Source organism: Hevea brasiliensis, chromosome 13 (assembly GCF_030052815.1).
Source record: "Hevea brasiliensis isolate MT/VB/25A 57/8 chromosome 13, ASM3005281v1, whole genome shotgun sequence".
Lineage (NCBI taxonomy): Eukaryota > Viridiplantae > Streptophyta > Magnoliopsida > Malpighiales > Euphorbiaceae > Hevea > Hevea brasiliensis.
In genome coordinates, this window is record NC_079505.1 from 76950291 (window position 1) to 76972376 (window position 22086).

At 34.6% G+C, this 22086-nt stretch overlaps 1 long non-coding RNA gene and 1 other non-coding gene across 2 annotated transcripts; one reads left to right on the plus strand and one right to left on the minus strand.

The window, feature by feature from the left end:
- The first annotated feature begins 13741 nt into the window (after nt 1–13741).
- On the plus strand, nt 13742–13848 carry LOC131172316 (small nucleolar RNA R71). The gene has a single exon (XR_009142798.1). It is a non-coding gene; the product is annotated as a small nucleolar RNA R71 (small nucleolar RNA).
- A 1429-nt stretch (nt 13849–15277) lies between these two features.
- Nucleotides 15278–19832, minus strand: LOC110666813 (uncharacterized). Its single transcript, XR_002497208.2, has 6 exons — nt 19128–19832; nt 18808–18903; nt 18138–18244; nt 17642–17690; nt 17375–17487; nt 15278–16021 (listed from the first exon to the last, which is right to left on the minus strand). It is a non-coding gene; the product is annotated as an uncharacterized LOC110666813 (long non-coding RNA).
- Nucleotides 19833–22086: the final 2254 nt, after the last annotated feature.

Sequence of the window (22086 nt, forward strand, 5' to 3'; positions counted from 1 at the left end):
GGGGGTGCCTTGTCCAAAGAGTTATGAAAATCACCTATTAAAGTAACTTAACATACCTTTAACCATACCAACAATCCATATACCCATCCTTCAAGATGCAAAGAATCTAATGTTTATCCAAGCTTTCACCGCTTAGCCATCAAGTCAATTATCATCCAAAATTCCCAAACCAACCAATCAAAAGAGAGAGTCATGCTCAAAAGGAATTCTAGAACAATCAATAGCCAAAGTGTCTCTATATAGAATGATAGAATTTAATGAGTGAATGGATAATTTCCAATCCCATAGGCAACTTTTCTACCCCTATCTCCACTAATGTAGTAAGTACTATCAAGAGATCAAAGGTCTTTTTAGGAATGTAATGGGGCTATAGGGTTCAAAATGAGGTTAAGAAGGAAAAGGGTAAAAAGGATTCAAAGTATGAGAATATTTTTAATCTTGAAAACATAAGGTACACCTCTTATTACCCTTTTTTTTTTCTTTTTCTCTTTTTTTTATATATAAAGAGTAGAGAAATACACAATGAGAATTTTCAATTACTAGCATATTTTACAAAATACATAAAATGGAGGGACATTTTGATACTTTAAGCTTATAACTTGTATCTTCTCTTGATGATTGTCCCTAAAAATACCACCCCCAAACTCATTTCCTTTAATTACTTTGGGTGGATTTCTTTCAATTTGAATGACAATAATAAAAAGTACATACATCATGATAAGCATTTCTTCTCCCTTTTGTTATTTTTTTTTTCTCTTTTTTTTTTATAGTGTACCTAATATTATAAATAATTATTCTCATGAAAAGGGTTGCAGTGTTTGGTTCATTGGCTAGGTAGCAATAAGGGTTTCAAGAAAAATTAGGAACATAAAGGCTCAAAGGGGTTTGCAAGGGTTAATTTTAATTAGGAAAAATGCCAAAGGTTTAAAATGAGAAGGTTTAAATCAAAGAATGCCTAATCATCTCTCTTTTCAAGTACAAGCTGGTATTTCACCTTGAAAGGTTTAGAAAATTTGTTTTAGGATTGGTAAGACATCATTTGACTACCTTATATCCAATAACTCCCTCTAAACACTCCAATATCTAAAGGATTAGTTGGATGGCTTTTTGGCTAAGAAGATATAGGCAAAGGATAAACATTTCAAAACTTTGCATCTCTTAGGAAACTTTCAATCCACAAACCCAACTTAAGATAAGTCAAATCACTCTCATAGGTAACTTCTCATTACTCAAGGGATTTGGCAAAAGATTTTATTTCATGGATGCATGATTCCTAAAAATGAGCAATGCATTAACTAAATGGAAGAAATCTATTTGTATGCAATGTGTATAATTTCTAAGTGATGTATAATGTGTGTGTAAATGTGTTTTGTATATGTATGTATGGATGTGTATGTAAAATATTTACAATATATATATAAATAGAATGGGATGAGATGTTCCTATACTCAAAATGTGAAAAATGTAGCAAAAAAAAAAAATCAAAATGCACACCCCCAAACTCAAAATTGGACATTGTCCTCAATGTCTAAGGTAGTGTAGCATAAAAACTCAAAGGAAAGAGGAATAACCAGGAATAGTTAAATTTAAAAGCAAAAAGAGAGAGTTACCGGGTGTAGAGCAGTGTTTTTTCATCTAAAATGTGAATTTAAAAGATGATGGTGATGCATAAGAAAGCGACACAAGTTATGCAGAATAAATGTTTTGCAGAACAGGTGCATAAGGAGAGTGCATAAACTGTGCAGTATGGCATGAGTTACATAAGGGACTGCACAGGCTATGCAGAACATTTGCATAAGGAGTTTCACAGCCTGTGCAGTATATTGAAAAGCTGCAGCATAATGATATATTAAGGAAAAACTTCCAAACACCAACAGATGTATGTAAATATATACAGTGTATTGACAAGTATGCATAAAGGGCAACAAAGTCAATGAGAAGCAATGAAAAACCAATGGAATAGCCATCTAATTGTACTTAAGAAAACAGAATTCAAAACAGACTAAAATAGTTCCAGCACATTTAAAAAGAAAAGCTACTAGAAGTTGAACAAGAGCAAGATAAAAATTAATCTAATTCTATGGTCTTGCCCTTGTCCAAAGGTGCTGCTAGAGGACTGGATGGAGTTGGCTGCTGCTGAAGGGGTGGTTCTGGAGGAGGTGATGGAGGTGGAGGTGGCATACCCAGAAAAGCCATGAGCTGCTTCATCATCTCTTTTAACTCTTTCTGCTTGTCTCTGGTTTCCATAATAAAACCAAAGAGTTGATCATGACGATCCTTAAGGGTATCAAGACCAGATTCAAGCTTCCTATCCACAAAATATACATCATCACTAAGCCTCTCAAGATAGGTGAATAAGGCTTTAGTGTTGAAGGGAGGAGGTGCTGTGGAGGAAGAGGGTCCAATTGCAGATGGTGTTGGCTATGCAGATTCTGCTAGGGTATCCTATGCAGATTGAGTAGGTGGTGCGGAGTTGTGAGAAGGTCGTTGGATCAGTGCAGATTGCCTCCTCTGGTTGTGCAGATGGTCCTGTATCTGCTACTGGTTGTGCAGTGTCAGATGGTGGCAAACTGAATCCAGTCTTGGATAAGTGAGCAGCATCAAAATATAGAGTGTCTGATAGTGCTGGTAGAGGATTCTCTTCCGGATCAAAACCAAAATGTTTAGCTATAATAGTTATGAGCCCACGCATGACTATATCACCAACAGATTTGATAGCAATATGCAACACATGTTCACAGAAGAAGTAACCAGGAGATATTTTGACTTTGTGAAAAGCATACCATAGCATGAACAATTCAGATTTTCCAACAGTACCAGAACTAGTCATTCGGCCCAAGATAGTGCTAGTAATAAGCCTATGGATAAATCTAAGTGCTGGGTCTATTATTTGGGAGGTCTCAGATCTGCCAGCATAAAAACCCTGATATTGGTTTGTAATACTTTTCCAAAACTGAACAGCATTCCAAACACCTTTATTTGCTACTTCTATGCCTGTATATGGGACCCTAAACAATCCATCAATAGCAAACCCAAAGATACTGTGAAATTGGTCTAATGATAGCTCTCTATTTTGCCCCAAACACCTAAATTTCATAGTTGGCTTGTAATCTATCTCATGCAATTTCAGAGTAGCAGAAAATGAGGCAATAAATTCCAAAACTAGGGCTGGGTAAACTAATTCTTATTTATGCATAAATTCCATCCAGGTAGGTAACAACATTATCAAATAAACCAACAGATTGGAGGGCATCTGCAGAAATGTACCTAGTGGGTTGCACTTTTTTATCCTTTAGCCTATTAAAAGTTGCCTTATGGGTTGCATCAGGAAGAGGCCAAGGTAGTTTGGATACCTGTGTTGCCGCTGCTGAAGGTTGCTTCTTGCTAGAGGAGGGAGATTTGGCTTGTGGGGTAGAGGTAGAAACACCAACCCCATGTCATATGGAAGCCGAAGTTCTGGGGTTTTTGGGTGTAGGCTCTGAAAGTGGAGTAGCCGGTGGGTCTTTTTGTTTTGCGGGAGGTAGTGTAGAGGCCATGGGTCAGGTTGATTTAGACCGGATTCTCCTTTTATAGGTGGTTGTAGGAGGAGGTGGAGGGGTTTGTTGTGGAGGAGAATCGGGATTGGGGGCTTGCATTGCTAGGGGCGTGACTTGGAGAGGAGAGCCTTGAGGGGAAGGGATATTCATGGTGGTGGTCAACGATGGTGGGAATGGAGGAGGGAAGAAGAAAATAAAAGAGATAGAGGCGAAGTTAGGGTATCGTTCGGCGAAAAGGTAGGGGGGTGAAGGATTAATGCTGAGAAAAATGGGAAAGAGGGTGGTTGTGAATAGTAATGACGGGAAGTGGGAGGTGGAAAAATAGGTAGTGCAAAAATTTTGATTTGCACAGGATGTGCGAATTTGTGTATAAGGGGAAAATGGGTGTGCATAAGTCATGCAGGTTCTTATGCAAGTTTTGGTAAGAATGGGGAGTCTGAAAAGTTGGTCATACAAAAGTGCATAACTTATACACACTCTTGTGTAAGTTTCGACAGAAATGGAAATCCTAGAAAATTTGGTTATGCAATAGTGCATAAGCTGTGCACTTGGTTATGCGGAATTCGGCAGAAATGAAAATGCAGGATTTGAAGTTATGCAAGAGTACATAAGTTATGCACACACTTATGCAAGTTTTGGCAGAAATGAAAATTGGCAAAAATTTGATTATGCAGGATTGCATAAGTTATGCACTCTCTTATGCAGTTTTCGGCAAGAAATGAAATGGCAAAAAAATTGGTTATGCAGGATTGCATAAGTTATGTAAGAGCTTATGCAGGTTTCGGCAGAAAAGAAAAATGACAAAAAATGAGACCTGAAAGCTGCATAAGTTATGCAGTTACTTATGCACATTTCAATAAGATTCAGATTACAATAAAAAAATGCTTTGCAAGCTTGAAAAATACACTAGAATGAAGAAATGTAACCCTGTAAAGCATAAACTATGAGAAATTATCACAAAAAACACATCAATATATATGCAGAATCCATCACAATTGCACCATACAAGCTTGTAGAAGTAAGTTCTGCATAAGAGACATATGTGAATTATGCCATTTCAACTCAAACCCTGCAAATTAACATTCTAGCACATTAAAGCTCAATAAAAATCTGTACAAAGTTGCACTTATCCACAAAAAAAAAATAGACTCTCTAAGTTATGCCAAGAAAATGCAGCATATGCACATTGAATCACATAACCCAATTAAGTTCAAAACCACTAAAATGATCCACTTACCATCATATTAACATGATAAGCACAAATACATAAAAAGATACACACTCAACCTCAACAAAGAAGCAAATAGTATATGCTGCAGACCCTTTTTGCTAAAAAATTTTCTGCATAAGCCAAGAAAGTGTCCTGCACAGGAAGCAATGAAAATAAACCAATCTTGGTAGAGTTAATGGATAAAATATCAGATTAAGAGTTACTCCCCAGCAGTGAAACAACTTTCATCCATTGAAATACATCTATAAAAGACAAAATTCAACAATGTCAAAAATTGAATTTGGAGAGATTTAAGACAAAAACAAAAATAATACAAATAAAAGTAAATCAATAAAAGCAAAATAAAAGAACTTGGGGTGCCTCCCAAGAGCGCTGATTTATAGTCCTTAGATGGACTCTTCATGCATTTCACTAAAAAGGAGGTGTGGGATCAGAGAGCTTGTAATAGCTTGCTCCCTTTATTGGGTCTCCAGTTATGTAATGTTTCAATCTATGCCCATTGACTATAAAATTCCCAAATTTTTCACTCCAAATTTCAATTGCTCCATAAGGGAAAACTTTAAAAACTCTATATGGACCAATCCACCTTGATTTAAGTTTTCCTGGGAACAATTTCAATCTTTAGTTGAACAACAAAACTGAATCAACTTCTTTAAATTCCTTTTTCCTAAGATGCCAAACTTTAGTTCTTTCTTTATAAATACTGGCACTTTCATAGGCATCCATCCTCAATTCTTCAAACTCATTAAGTTGCAATAGCCTCTTCTCACCAGCTTGCTTGAGATCAAAATTCAAGGCCTGAATGGCCCAATATGCTCTATGCTCTAGCTCCACAGGTAAATGACAAGACTTACCATACACCAACCTAAAGGGAGTAGTTCCTATAGGGGTTTTGTAAGCAGTCCTATATGCCCATAAAGTATCATCTAGTTTGGCAGACTAATCTTTCCGAGAATTGCTCACTGTTTTCTCCAAGATATGTTTGAGTTCTCTGTTAGAAATTTCAACTTGTCCTGAAGTTTGAGGATGGTATGGGGTAGCTATCTTGTGCACTACACCATACTTCCTCATTAAGCTCTCAAATTGCTTATTACAAAAATGTGAACCCCCATCACTAATCACAGCCCTTGGAGCTCCAAATCTACTCAAGACAAATTTCTTCAAGAATTTCACTACCACCTTAGCATCATTAGTTGGAGTTGCAATAGCTTCTACCCACTTTGACACATAGTCTACTTCAACTATAATGTATTTATTACCATATGAAGGAGGAAATGGGCCCATAAAATCTATTCCCCATACATCGAATAATTCCACCTCAAGAATATCATTTAGGGGCATTTCATCTCTTTTTGATAAATTTCCACTCCTTTGACATTTATCACATTCTAATACAAATTTTCTCACATCCTTGAAAAGGTGCGGCTAAAAGATACCAGCCTGAAGAATTTTACTAGTTGTTTTAGAGATTCCAAAGTGTCCTCCATAATCAGAAGCATGGCAATGATGCATAACACTCTCTATCTCCTCATCAGGAATACATCTTCTTATTAAACTATCACAACATCTCCTAAAGAGTAAAGGATCATCCCATCTATAAAATTTTGTTTCATGCAAAAACTTTTTCTTTTGTTGCCATATCATTTCTAGAGGCAAAACTCCACAAGATAGATAATTCACCAAGTCTGCATACCAAGGTAGTTTAGCAACAAGAGAGAAAAGTTGTTCATCCAAGAAAAACTCATCAATAGGGACTTCATCCATTTCTTCATCATCCAATTTCAACCTACTAAGATTATCCGCAACTACATTTTCAGCTCCCTTCTTATCTCTATTTTCCAAATCAAACTCTTGTAGCATCAAAATCCACCTAATGAGCCTAGGTTTAGCCTCCTTTTTACGGAGTAAATACCTAATAGCAGCATGATCTGAAAATACAATCACCTTTGAGTCAATAATGTAAGGTCTGAACTTTTTTAATGCAAAGACAATTGCTAAGAATTCCTTTTCAGTTATTGCATAATTTGTTTGAGCCTCATCCAGTGTTCTATTAGCATAATAAATAGCATAAGCCCTTTTGTCCTTTCTTTGACCAAGAACAGCTCCAATTGCATAATTGATAGCATCACACATAATTTCAAAAGGTAGACTCCAATCAGGCCGTTGCATGATTGGTGCAATGATGAGAGCTTGCTTCAACCTACAAAAGGCATCCAAACACTCTTGGTCAAATACAAATGGTGTGTCATAACTTAACAAATTAGACAAAGGTTTGGCTATTTTAGAAAAATCCTTGATAAAGTATCTGTAGAACCCGGCATACCTTAAAAAACTTCGAATTCCTTTGACATTGGTAGGAGGAGCCATCTTCTCTATCACTTCAACCTTGGCTTTATCAACCTCTATTCCTCTGTTAGACAGCAAATGTCCAAGCACTATCCCTTCCTGAACCATGAAATAACACTTTTTCCAGTTTAATACAAGGTCAGTATCTGCACATCGTTGCAAAACTTTGGAAAGGTTAGCCAAGCATATGTCAAATGAAGATCCATAAACAGAAAAGTCATCCATAAAAATCTCCATTATATCTTCAATGAAATCTGAGAAGATTGCCATCATGCACCTTTGAAAAGTGGCTGGTGCATTACACAACCCAAATGGCATCCTCCTATAAGCAAAGGTTCCATATGGACAAGTAAAAGTGGTTTTCTCTTGATCATTTGGATGGATAGGGATTTGGAAAAATCCTAAATACCCATCTAAATAGCAAAAATAAGAATGCCTAGCTAGTCTTTCTAACATTTGATCAATGAAGGGAAGTGAAAAATGATCTTTTCTAGTGGCAATATTTAATTTTCTGTAATCTATGCACATTCGCCAACTAGTCACTGTTCTGATGGGAATTAATTCGTTATTTTCATTTTTGACCACTGTCATTCCACCTTTTTTAGGGACAACATGTACTGGACTCACCCAAGTGCTGTCTGAGATAGGATATATGATCCCTGCATCAAGTAACTTCAAAATTTCCTTTTTAACAACTTCTTTCATATTTGGGTTCAACCTCCTCTGATGTTCAATAGATGGCTTACAATTTTCTTCCAAAATAATTCTGTGCATACAAAAGTGTGGACTCATTCTCTTAATGTCATCTATGGTGTATCCTAAAACTTTCCTAAATTGCCTCAACACTCTTAACAGCTTATCAACCTCTAAAGTGCTCAAGTTTGCATTTACAATTACTAGATAAGTGTTATTGGGGCCAAGAAATTCATACCTGAGCTGAGAAGGAAGTTGTTTAAGTTCTACCTTAGGTGCATCTTCTTCCTTGAATGATGGTTGCTTAGATTCGACTTTTTCCTTTTGTGTGAGTTGAAAAACTGGAGCAGAAATGAATTGTGGACTACCCTCTAAATGTTGAGCATATGCAGCCACATGAGGGTTGTCATAGTCTATGCTTCCTCCATGAACCAAGCAATTTTCAAGTGGATCTTCCAAATATCTCTTTCTGAAGTGTTCTTCAACCAGCTCATCAATGATATCAATTCTCAAACAAGTATCAGCTTCAAAATGATGCTTCTTCATAGTGTTATTAATATTGAAAACCAATTGATCTTCACCAACTCTAAGAGTCAATTTTTCTCCCTTAACATCAATCAACGCTCCTACTGTAGCTAGAAAGGGCCTTCCCAAGATAATTGGGATATTGGAATCCTCTTCCATGTCCAAGATGACAAAGTTAACAGGTATATAGAACTTCCCAACCTTCAGAGGCACATTCTCCAAAATCCCTTCAGGATATTTAATTGATCTGTCAGCTAACTGAAGGAAAATGTGGGTTGGCTTAAGATCTCCCATATTGAGCTTCTCATAAATGGAGAGGGGCATAAGGCTAACACTAGCCCCTAAATCACATAAAGCTTTTGTGGAACACGACTCTCCAATATGACATGGAATTGAAAAACTTCCGGGGTCTTTAAGCTTAGGAGGAAGTTTCTTCTGAAGTATGGCACTACATTCTTCTGTTAAAGCTACAGTTTCATGGTCTTCAAGTTTCCTCTTGTTTGAGAGAATTTCTTTTAAAATTTTTGCATAAGAGGGCATTTGTGAAAGAGCATCAATAAAAGAGACATTTATGTATAGCTTCTTCAAAACCTCTAAGAACTTCCCAAATTGCTTATCAAGCTTGGCTTTTTGAAATTTTTGTGGCAAGGGAAGTTGTGGTTTGTAAGGCTCTGGAGGTATATACTTCTCTTCCTTCTCTTCAATTTTCTCTTTACCTTTTTCTGCACTTTCTTTCTCACTTTCTTGTTTTTCACTCTCATAAATTTCTTTCTCATTTTCTCTCTTCTCACTTTTTTCACTTTTCTCATTTTTTTCGCTCTTCTCATTATTTACAACCTTCCCACTTCTTAAAGTAATAGCTTGACTCTGCTCTCTTGGGTTTTCCAGTTGGCTTGGAAGTTTTCCAAAAGACTTGGTACCTGAGGAAGATGCTTGTTGTGCAATCTGATTTTCCAATATTCTGTTATGTGTTTGCATCTGTTCTAGCCTTGCTTTCATCTCTCTCATCTCTTCATCATGCTTAGTTTGGTTAGCAAGAATCTGTTGTAATAAAGCTTCTGTAGTGGAACTTTACTCTTGCTGTTTTGGTGAAGGTGCAGGATTCATGTTTCTCTGCTGAAAATTAGACAATGGTTGCCTATTTTGCTGATATGGAATTCCTTGTTGCTGTTGTGGTTGAAGATTCTTGTAACACCCCCGTTTGCATAGCCTAGTAGATTTCACTGTTCCGGTGACCGGTGTCGGTCCGGATAATTAAGGGGATTAGAACCATACTTAAGACAATTAGATAAACCATAAACACAAATAATTAGTAATGCTCAAGTAGTTAAGTACAAATAAGAAAAACAGAACATAAGAAGTTAAACGAGCCGAGAGTCACAGCGATGGGTGACCTTCTCGGGAACAACTGCGAAGTCATTTTAAACTCAAATTTCGAACCGTAAAAAGTGACGCTACGGTCCTTAGGACCCTTATGAACACAGTGGAAAAGAGAAAATCACGAAAAAGAACTGTTAAGCCAGTCAAATAATTAGGTTAGGGAGCCGGAAGAAATATGGAATTACTTGCAAACCGGGATGAACCGGCGAGGGGCAATTTGGTCAATTGACCCCGAGAGCTGACTCCTGACCTAACTGTCAAATAAAATCGGAGAAAAGAAAATTTCGGAATCGAGAATTAAATTAAAGAACTAATAGAAAAATAAAAAAAAATAAAAAGAGAGGAAAATGAAAAAGTAAAAAGGGTGATGACATCATGCATGACCTCATGCATGATGCCATAAATAAATTAATTAATTTATTTATTAAATTAGATTTTGTGGTCTTCCATAAGCAAAATAGATAAAAAGAAAGAAAAGAAAAAAAAATAAATAAAACACAAGTTTTCTTCTTTTTCAAAACGTCACTCTCTCTCCCTCACCCTCTCCCTCACTTAAACCACCATTAAAGCTCATTTTTGAGCTTGAAGAACCAAAATCCAACCATAGAAAATTGTCCTACCATAACTAGACTTTGTTTGGGCAACTAAGAAAGAGGATCCAAGGAAAAGAAAGAAGAAAAATTTGAAGAAAAGGAGGAAGAAAATTCTGCTCAAGGTTAGTAATATAAACTTTAATTTTTATTTGTTTAATTAGTGTTTCTATGGCATCAAGAGCTTGTAAATAAACTTAAAATGAAATAAAAATATGGGGGGAGGACCAAACTGAAATTTTGGCCTGTTGAAGGGGAGTATGATTTTGTATGGTTTGATGGATTTAAATGTGTTAGTAAACTTGCATGAGAATGGTAGTAAGATGGAAATGCATAAATGTGAATAAATGCAACATTTTAGTGTGATTAGGGTTTGGAGGCCTAGGGTTTTGAGACAAAATTTGGAAAAATGAGTAAATGGCATGTTTGACCTATTGTGAAGTGAAAAAAATGGTCAATAATGACCAAAGGAGATGTGTGGGAATTGTTAGAATGGAAGTCAAATTCGTAGGGTAAATGGTCATGCTGCTGGCAGCATGACTAAGCCAACTTTGAAGGACCAAAACGGAAATTTTACAAGTCCAATTGGTATGCCACTAATTGGGGATGAAAATAGACATAAAATGACACAATTTTCATTAAGGAACCATGCCCAAAAACTGACCAAAACCTAGTGAACCAATTGACCAAAGTTGGTTAAGTGCAGGCTGCCACTGCACAAACTGACCAAATGAACAGTATTTGTTCATTTGGTCATAACTCGAGCTAGGAAGGTCAAAATGACCTGAAATTTTACCAGTAATTAGATAAGATATAGATCTAAAACTTTCATGAAGAACACCAACCCAAATTATGCCATTAACCTAATCAAATTATTGAGCAAAGTTGAGTTACTGAACCTGCAAAACTGCAGAATTGCCATTTGAACAGTAAAGTTTCAATGGCTATAACTCTCTCTAGAAAACTCCGATTTAGGTGAATCTTGAACCGATGGAAACCTAAGACATAGTAGAACATTTCGTATGAAGGAAATTAGACCAAATTATGGACTTAACTTGATCAAATTATTGAACAAAGTTGGATCAAAAATCTGCCAGAACCAAAAATTGCAGCATGAACAGTGCACGTGAACAGTAATTGTATTTTGGCTATAAATTGAGCTACAAAAATCCAATTGGGGTGATTCAAAAAGGAGAATAAACTTAAGACAATAAGGAACATTTTCTATGAAGAAAGTTTTGCCAAATTCCAACAATAAAGTGACCAATGGAACAGTGCAACTTAGGACTCCAAAACTGAAATTTACCAAATTTGCCTAAAAGACTTAGGATTTGAGTAAACAACCAAAACCAACAAGTTTAGTGACCAAAATGTGGTATGTGGGTGAAGTTGGAGTTCCCATACCTATTAAGCCTTAGAAAGTCAACTATTTGACTTGAATAGTGTAGTGAATAGTAACCCGAAACACAGAAATTTCGTGAACGTCGAATTTAACACGTTAGAACTAGGTAAATGTGAAGCTAAATTTATTTTGGATTTATGTTAAGTTCTAGTACTGAGACATTGTAAAATTGTGTGTTTCAATTGAAAAGAATACCGGGAAAAAACCCGAGGAACCGAGTCAAGGCCAAGAGGCGACTCGTTTGAGGTTTGTGCACAACGTATACTTTTTATAATCATATTTTGCATACTGTTTTGAATAATGTGAAATATTGAATTATGGCATTCTTATGATGTTTTGATTTAAATTGTTGAAAGTTATTATGTATATTGAAATGACAATGTTTAGCAAATTGTTAAGATAAGTTTTGAAACCACAGTGTCATGACCATATATTTGAACACCTCACTAGCACGACTAGTAGGGGTAATTAGTTTCGAATTTTGATTCCTTCTCTGGAGAAGTGTTGAGGTGTGCCAGTAGAAGAGGATGTGAATGGATATCCATATATTTGAGCTAGCTAGCCTTGTGATGTGATTTCTCTTAGCCTCTGGCTATTGAGATTCTATTTGTTTCGAATGGCATGATCTAACTGTGGGTTTTATGAAATGTGTTTTGATATTTTGAAATGAACTTGGTTTGCATTTAAAATCTCACAATGTGTGATTTGTACTTAATTCTCATGTTCAGCCAAATTTTTGAATAAATGTGATTTAAGTTTTGCATAAAGATTATTTTAGTATGTTGTGCACCACTGAGTCCTAGTACTCGATGATTCTATTCTTTCAGATCTGAGAGACTAGAGGAGCAGCGGTATTTCTTGAGGTGTGAAGAGCTATCAGCTTAAAGTCATCGGGTATAATTTATACCCTAATTGTAAATATTTCTTTTCATGTATGTATTGCATATAAATGTATGGACGTGCAAATGGGTCTTGAGCAGCCTGTACAAAAATTTGTATGAAGTTTGTAATAAAGTTTAGTTTGTGTTTCTTTTGATATAAATTTGTAAGGATGTGTATAAATTGTTTTGTCTTTAATGAAATATGAGTGGAACTATTTTATTTAATTTAAATGAAATGTATTGCTAGTATGCTGAGGATAATTGAATTTTGAACTTGAGAAATTTATTGAAATGATTGTGAAATTGCTTGAGTTTGATTGTGGAATCGAAGTAGTGGTTGAGAAAAACTTTTAGAAGTGCTTTTTACAGGTATTTGAAGAACTGGTTTCTCAAAATACAGACAGAACTCTGTCAAAATTTTTATAAAATTTGCGGAAAACTAAAATGGACCAAAAATATTAATTAGATTTACTTTTAATCATATATTTTAAATACCTATTAGAAAATGCTCACCACTTGTCAAAAGTAAGAAAATTGTTTAAAATCCCTTGTGGGGTACTTAATGAGTTATCGGTAGGTGAAGTTCGGTAGTTCATTAGGTATTCTACGGGATCATGTTATGCCTTACAGAGGGGTAAGGTGTGACAATTCTAATTTGGGACTTGACTTTGCTGATTTCCCCATGAAAAGTTGGGATGATTCCTCTAAGTCGGATTATAAGTTTGAGAGTAAGGATTCCCATTTGTTTGTTTTCATAATTACCAACATATGCAACTTGCTCTCCATAGTCTACTCCACAGCTGGTAATTCCTTCTACATAAGCAACTTGTTGTGAACTTCCAGATGATGATGATGAACTAACCAACATACTTAAATCTTCCATCTTCTTAGCCAAAACATTTGTAAGTGCATCAAACTTTGCATTAATCATGTTGAATGGATCAAGGTCATCCATTCCAGCAGCTTGCCTCTTTTGAGTTGGAGCTGGTCCTCTTGGACTACTCCAAAGATGAGTATTCTTTGTAATTTTCTCCAATAGCTCATAAGCTTCATCTTCATGCTTCATAATAAATTCTCCTCCTGTTTGAGCATCAATAATCCCTCTAATTGCAGGAGTAATATTGGTGTAAAAATTTTGATTTATCATCCATTTTGGAATGGCATGATGTGGGCATTGTCTCTCTAATTTCTTCCATCTCATCCATGATTCATAGAGAGTTTCATCTTCTCTTGGTCTGAAAGTTGTCATTTGATTCCTCAATTCTTTAGGTTTTTCCAGGTGGAAAATATTGATCAAGAAATGCATCAGTGAGTTGCTCCCAATTTGTAATGGAGTTGTGAGGTAAAGAATCAAGCCAGTCCAATGCTCTATCCTTCAAAGAGAATGGGAATAGCTTCAATCTTGCTGCATCATCAGATACTCTAGGTTGTTTTTGCATATCACAAATCATTGCAAACTTCTTTAGATGTGTGTGTGGATTTTCGAAAGGATGTCCCCCAAATTGGGAATTTTGAATCATTTGAAGAACCCTAAAATCCATCTTGTAGCTATTTGCATCAATTCTTGGTCTTGCTATACTCTCTCTCAAGTCATCAAAATGAGGAAATGCATGATCCATCATACTTCCCCTAAGCACATTAGCATTTACAACCTCTTCACCTTGGGCTGCATTTTCATTGTTTCGATCATTTCCAGCATTACCACCACCAATTCTAATTCTTTCATCAGCCATTTCTGCTTCAATTTCAGTTGCTCTCAATGCTTCTTTTCTTTTTCTGGTTTCTTTCTTGTTGGCTCTACAAAATTTCTCAATTTCAGGATTAAACAATAAGGATGTGTCACTTGTGCTTCTAGCTCTTCTGATAAAAGATTAAAAGTACCTAAAAAAAAAAACAAACACAAAAAATGAAAAGATAACAAAAGTAAAAAAAAAAAAAAACTATAAACAACTAAAATAATAAAAAATTCAATCTTAAACAAACAACTCCCCGGCAACGGCGCCAAAAACTTGATGTGACCCAACCGCAAGTGCACGGCTCATACAAGTAATATAGAAAAATATCGTTCCCATGAGGAGTTGTGTTAATGATCGAATTTTTGATATAAAAATTGACTAATTTGAACTATTTTTGAAATTAAAGCAATAAATTGATAAATATTGAAGTGTAAAATCTATATATGCAAGATTAATAACCTATTCAACAATGTAATGATTTAACTAAATTTGCATCAAATTAAAATAAGCAAATTGAAATATAGCAAGATTTAAAATGGCAAGTAATTAAATTCGATTAGAAATTAACAATGATAAAAGAGGCGATTCTGGAGTTTGGGGGTTCATATTGAAGCTATTTTGAGATTTTTAAATTGGTTACCCAATCTTATGGAATTTACGGGTTTTAAGGAGATTAATTCTTAAATCCTTTGAATACCATTTCGAGTGGGACAAAGAGTGCCTTAATCAATCTAATCCTATTTTCATGGAGTTAAAATTAATCAAGACCCATTAAGTTCCTTAATTAATCTATAAATCCTCTTAATCCTTAGCCTATTTTTAAATCTAAGTTAATTAAGTCCAATTTCTTGATTATCTATCACAAGGTTTTCTCCTTTCGGTGCTTCAACCATGGATTAAGAACAATACTTAATGGGATCCTACACTAAGCATGTCATTGAGCACACAAGAAATGAATAAAACTTCATTAAAATCACAAAATATGAATTACTCAATCAAAATCCACAAAATATCTCAAATAGTACATCCCAAATTCAGAATCTAATGAAAACTACTCATTATCCATGATATTTACAATAAATTCTAAGTAAATATGGAAATAAATCTTAAATCTAAGCTAAGAACTAAGAAACCCAATACAAGAAAGGTAAGAAAATAGGGAAGAAGGGAAGAAAACTCCAAATCTAGTCTAGAAATGGAGAGGTGACGTTTTGCTCTGTTTTCTGACTCTTCCCCTGCTGCTGCTCCTTTTTTTTGTTTCCGCTCCCTTTCTAAAATGAGATAAGGGCCTATTTATATCTTTTTCTGATAAGTAGCCCTAAAATGGTGTGTTTAAGGTGTAGTTTTCATGAGGGAATCTTCTGCCAGCTAATTATGAAGACTCTATGAAACTGCATAAGTGGACTATATAAGTTATGCAGGCCTTTATGCAGTTTTCGGCAGGTTTTGGGCCCTTTGTGTGAAGCTGCATAAGTAAGGAGTAAGTCTGCATAAGTCATACAGTGACTTATGCAGATTTCGGCAGGAATGGAAAATTTATGTTTTCTCCCTGTGCAGAACTACACAACTTATGCAGCAAGTTATGCGCAATTTGGCCACTGCATACTTCAACTTTCAAACTTGTTTTTGATATCTTTAGCTGTAGAAATCACTCCTCATTGGCAAAATTTCTTTTTTAGTCCCTCAAAAATATCATTTTTCCTACAAAACAAAGTAAAATTACAAATTAATCCAAAAATTGATAATCATGAAAAACTATCTAAATAACCAATAAAATTAGCTAAAAGTGACTAACAATTAAATAAAATGGCCATGAAATTAAACCTAAATGACTATGCAAAATGCATGTATCATAAGGAACCACATCGAGTCTCATTCCTTGTGCCTAAACAGACACATGGAAACAACTGAATTCAATAGAATCAAAATCATAAATTAAATATAAATCATCATAAGCCATGATGAGAAAATACTCTTGATATGTAGAGTTATTTTGTTGTCATAATTGTTGAGCACATCAAGTAACATGACATTTATAAAATCAGCATTATTAAGGCCCAGGCATTCCAATTGTGGAATCCTGATGTACTGTCCAAGTTTGTTGCACGTTGCTGTTATCCAATTTGATTGTCCACCAACAAGTACGTAAACATGGATATGATATTGATGGACGTAAATGACTTACCAAGTAAAGGGAGTTACTGGGGACACAAGTTATTGAGTAGTGTGGATGAGTGTTTTTTTTTCCCCTAGATTACAAAAGCTTCTATGCTAAATCATGTTTGGGAAAAGAGAAAGCAACGATGTATTTAGAATCTCAAAACTCAAAAAGATTTAACTTCCTTTACATCTGCTTGCTGCGAGGCTTATTTCATGGTCCATACTAGGGATGAAAATTGAAAATCGAAAATTTTAAAAAAACCGATTGATAAGAGAAAATCGAACCGATAAATTATCAAACGAAATTTATAAAATTTCATATTTTTAACATTAAATCCAAATAATAAAAACATAAAAACCAAAAAAATTAGAAATCAAAACTTAAAAATCTTTAGGTTCGGTTCGGTTTTCTTTGATTTCGGTTCGATTCAATTTGCTTCGATTTTTTTTTATTTCCTATATATATTAATAATTATTTTTATGAAAATAAAAATTATCAAAATTATAAAGCACACCCCTAGTCCATACTATATACCTGCTTTGCCCATGTATCTCTCAACTCTCTAGCATTGTTAAGTAGTTTGATCAGAATTCGACCCTATTTTCCAGTTGTGACCTGGTTTAGATACTTATGCAAGGCTCCAACATGGAGAAGCATATTTGTTGCAATACAACAATGTACTACAATAACTCAAACTAACTGCAGCTGAGTTCTCTAAAATCACTTACACAAAGACAGATGTTTTCCTGTGTATACTTATCAAGTAGTACGGTACAACATCCACAAATGATCACTTTTTTTTGCGGTAAAATTTCAAAAATAATAACCATCAATTAAAGAGACAAAAAATGAAGTAGACAGAATCACAGGATACATAACCATGTAATACTTACTTGGAGTCTTGTTTAAACAGCCCACAATGGATTTGTAGCAGTGGATGTGGCAGCCCCAGCACCTGCGGCAGCTACCATGTTTGCACCAACCGTGAGTTGGTTATTCCCATCCCCTGCAATACAATATCACAAAATGTTTTTGAAAAAAATTACACATAGCTTAGAGAAAGAAAAAAATAAAAAGGGTTAAGGGAACTAGGTTCGTGTAGGAACACAAAAGAAAACTGAAGCATAATTTTCAAAAATGCAACACTGCAAAGTACCAACCATGCGACAGGAGTAGACCTTTGCGTTGCTCATAAACTGTGAAATAAACCTATAAATGAAATGAACACAGTTGTTACCGAAGAAATTTTAAAGCACATAAGAAGGTACTTGCATGTGTTTGCTGAGAGAGAAATGGAACATAACTTAAACAAAATTCTTTAATCAATTCCAAATAAAAGACACCAGAATTTGGAACAATGTTCTAAGGACCCTAGAAATTAACGCCTTCCAGAGTGGCTTCTTATTGATGATCTTCTTTTTCAGTAGACATTAAAGATTCCTGTCATTGTAGTTGTTTGGAAATCAAAAAATGGCATGACTCTTCCAGTAAAAGCAGAACCACAATGGTAGTGTTACCTACGATGGCTTAAGGGGGAAAAATATTTTCCTAGATTAAAGAGCCCTCACATATTTAGCCCAAGCAATTACATCATTAGCTACTAAATATATTTCAAGCGTTGGCCTCATGGAAACAAGAAACAGAAATGATACTTACAGTCCAGTTTGGAAGTAGCGCTATTATTGTTGGAGAAAGACCACGATATAATCCCTTAAAACCTTCAGTCCTAATCATTTTCTGGAGACTCGTAACAATGATGCTACCTGTGCACAGATGAATGAGAAGAGCAAAAGAATTGGTCGCTAATTGGTAAGCAAGAGAACAAGTATACTAAGGATAAAATCATCTTTTGAAGTCCATATTTAGAATTGTGTCCTATATAGTTCAATTACCATATTTACATTATCTGAATTAACCAAAGTTGCAAAGAGCACGCAGAGAAGATAACACAGTCTTTTGTCAGGTGGGAAAAATCTCAAACAGCTAGAATTATGAATTAGAAGTTTTCATTTAAACATGAGATATTAACCAAACAGTTCATGGGCTGATCCCAAGTATGTGAAACCATTTGTTTATTAAAATGACAAACAGACACCTCTTAATGAACAAACCAGTGCAAATGTTTTAAAACAAGAATCAGAATTCAAGGTTCAATGTTCTTATGACGCTCTATGGTAAATGATTTGTTCTCTAAAATATCCATTCAATGGCAAGGCACCTCCCCCAGAAGGTAAGAACTTCCACTGGATTGCTTCTAAATAAACCAATCCATAGTTTCAAGGATCAACATAAAACATAATATTCAAGTGCACAGAATCCACAATACCTGCACGACCTGAATTGGGAGTAGCATGCAAGCCATATAGCTGTAACCGGGTCTTGATCACATACAATGAGCCAACGAAAGTAGCTGCAATAGCACCTGTAAGCATCATCAAGCACCCAATAAATGACAGAAGACTATTATTCACTCGGAGCATAGATAACTCGTTTCAAAAAAGAGTAGCAATGATGAATTAACAAAAACAGAATCAACTAAGAACTAACTCAATTTTAAGCTATTACTAGAATTAAACATAAAAACCCAAAAAAAAAAATCTCAAAAGAAACGTCATTGCAACAATTATTGAAAGAAAAAATTCGTACTTGTTTAGGCTAAACTGCAGCAGAACCAGCACCAGCGTGGCACATTAAGTCCCTGGGGGTTCGATTATGGGATGATTCCCCACCATTACTCATTCTTCAAACCTGTCTAGAAATCCAAAAATTGTATAATACAAAAGCAAAAGCCCATTGGCAGATCTATATACAGGTGTAGGCAGAGATAAGCATGGGTTTTCTCTATCACATTGGAGGGTAAGGAGATCCCAGAAAGTGGAAACAATTGCTCCTGTTGAAGAACAGAAGAAATGGTTCTCTCACTGCAATAATTAATTAGGAATTGCAGATCAAAAAAAGGAGGAAGACAGTGAGAGATCTCTCTGCAGCTTTGCTCAGTCTGATGATGTCAAAAGACTTCGATAGTAGTCAACAACAAAACTAAGCATTTTAAAAATTTTTAAAAAATTGCAGTGATTTTAAATTCTTCTCAATGATTTTAAAAGGACAATCAGAACTCTAATTTGCAATACCAATACCGTTACATTTTTTGAACTTTTAACAATAATCATATAATCCTCTTATGAAAATTGCATTAGATTCGTATATTCGTGGAGATCGATTGCGTAATGCGTACTACCAACGAACGAGGCATGATCCTCTTCCACCGAACTAATCAGTAATAAAACTAACACATTACCATTGAGAAAGCAAAAAACTGAGGCAAATGTACTGGCTATCCGCGCTGGGAGAATTCATTTTCTCCCGAAATTATAAAGAGAGCATCGCATCAATAAAAGTGAACAGTACAAGATAAATATATTATTATAATTTTTATTTTAAAAAATAATATAAAATATTCAAATATTTATATTTTATATATAATTAATTTCGATTAAAATTTATAAAAAATACTCTAATAACATTAAATTAAAAGTTATTCAATAAATTTGTAAAAAATTTACTAATAGAGTAAACTAGATTCAACACCTTCATTATTTTCATTAAAAGCTTAAATATAATTTTATTTAATTAATTAAAATTTTATATATCAAAGAAATTTATAATAAATTTAAATTTATCTACAATTACCTTGAAGTTTAACAAGCATATTAAAGATTTTTTATCTTTAAATTTATGTGAAGAAGGATAATTTGTTCATCAACTTAATTTATAGAGTTTAAAACAAGAATAACAATAGATAGATTTTTACGAGTATATGACCGACAGAACTTTAATAGGATGAATTTACAAATAAATAAGTAGTATAATATAATTTAATGATTTAATTTAAGTGGAATGAGATGAGGTAAACACTTGATTAATCATTTTATTAAGTAATAACTAAGGAAATGTATATTCGGTGCATCCATAGCATAAATCAATGAAAAGCTAAGGTCCCATCAAAACATGCCTGGATTCCATGCCCAATAAGTGCATGAATAGACGCTACATGTATAAAAAGTATGGAGAATAATCATCCTCCATGAAGCCTCATATTCAAACTTTTATTCAAATTAAATAAATTTTTAAAATATCATGGAGAATAATGTAATAGATGATGCATGTCTGAATCATAATTTTTAGGAAAATTTATAATTTAAATTTTAAAATATGATAAAAATTATATTTTTAATTTTTTTTATTATTTACGCAAGCAAATTATTTTATTTTGCTAGAGAATGTCCAATAATTAGGATTGCAAATTATTTTATTTCTGCTTTGATCAGTAGTAGAGGCGTTTCTACAATCATTGTACTCAACTGAAAATTCGAATTCCGATCAGTAATGGGACTAAGAATAAAAATTTGAATCTAATTATTACTCTTAATTTTTAAATTTTTATTAAATTTAATTAAAATTCATTCTAAATTTAATTGCCAAGCAAATCTCCATTTTTTTAGTTATGATTAAGTTTGAAATAATTAAATATTTGCTAGAATTATAACAAGAACATAAAGTTTAGTCTATAGTTATGTATTTTTTTTTATTTATTTTGTCCACAGTTGTAAATTTCACCAATTTTTATGTTTTTTTCATAATTCTAATAATATGTTTTTTTTTTTAATTATACATTATGTCACGACCCAACCTATGAGCCGAACCGGCACTAGGACCTGGGCCAGCCTAAAGCCCCCGAGGCCCGTAGTAAGCCTAACTATTCCTTAACCCAACTCTAAGGCCCATTTGGGCACAATTTCAAGAATTCAACCGAACAGAGTCCGGCCATAAAGTGGACCTTTCAACGGGGAGTTTTTGACTCACCCGACCTGTAAACACAATATATAATCAATTGGAGAGCTCAGCTCACCCTCCACATACTCAAATGTCATAAAAATAAATGGGAGCTCAGCTCCCTCATCTAGTTCAACAAACATGCATATAATAATAAGTTTACAGGCCCAACATGATAATTATATTACAGTCCCCAAAACAAATAAATATTTCTAACACATGCAGAAATTCTAGGAGTTAAAAGAATTATACAAATATTAATAAACGACCTGCGAAGAAGAAAAGCAGTTTAACCACAACAAAAATCCTCCTGTAGCCTGAAAAATAATGAACAGGAGTGAGCGTTCGACTCAGAGAATAAAATATCAATTTTAACTATAATCTCTATAACTATCTAAAGTTAATGCACCATGTAGAGTGAAATGCAACATCGATAATATTTTCACATCATAACAACAAAAAAGTTATTTGGAGCACTCATACACCTGATAATGTCAAACAATACATATATGGGAGCTGATCCCCTATACAGCTCTCTTAATCCAAACTGTGCCAGCGAAGAACTCAAGCTCGAACTTCCACTTAATAAACCAAATCGGGGTCCCAGCGAAAAACTCAAGCCGTGTCTACCCCGAAGGACCGGGTCCCAGCGAAAATCTCAAGCCGTGTCTACCCGTCCTGTCTATAGCCAATACCACACCGCACACACGCCAACTCACGCACACTGCTCCAAATTACCACAACAACATCCATGGCACTTAACAGTTATGAA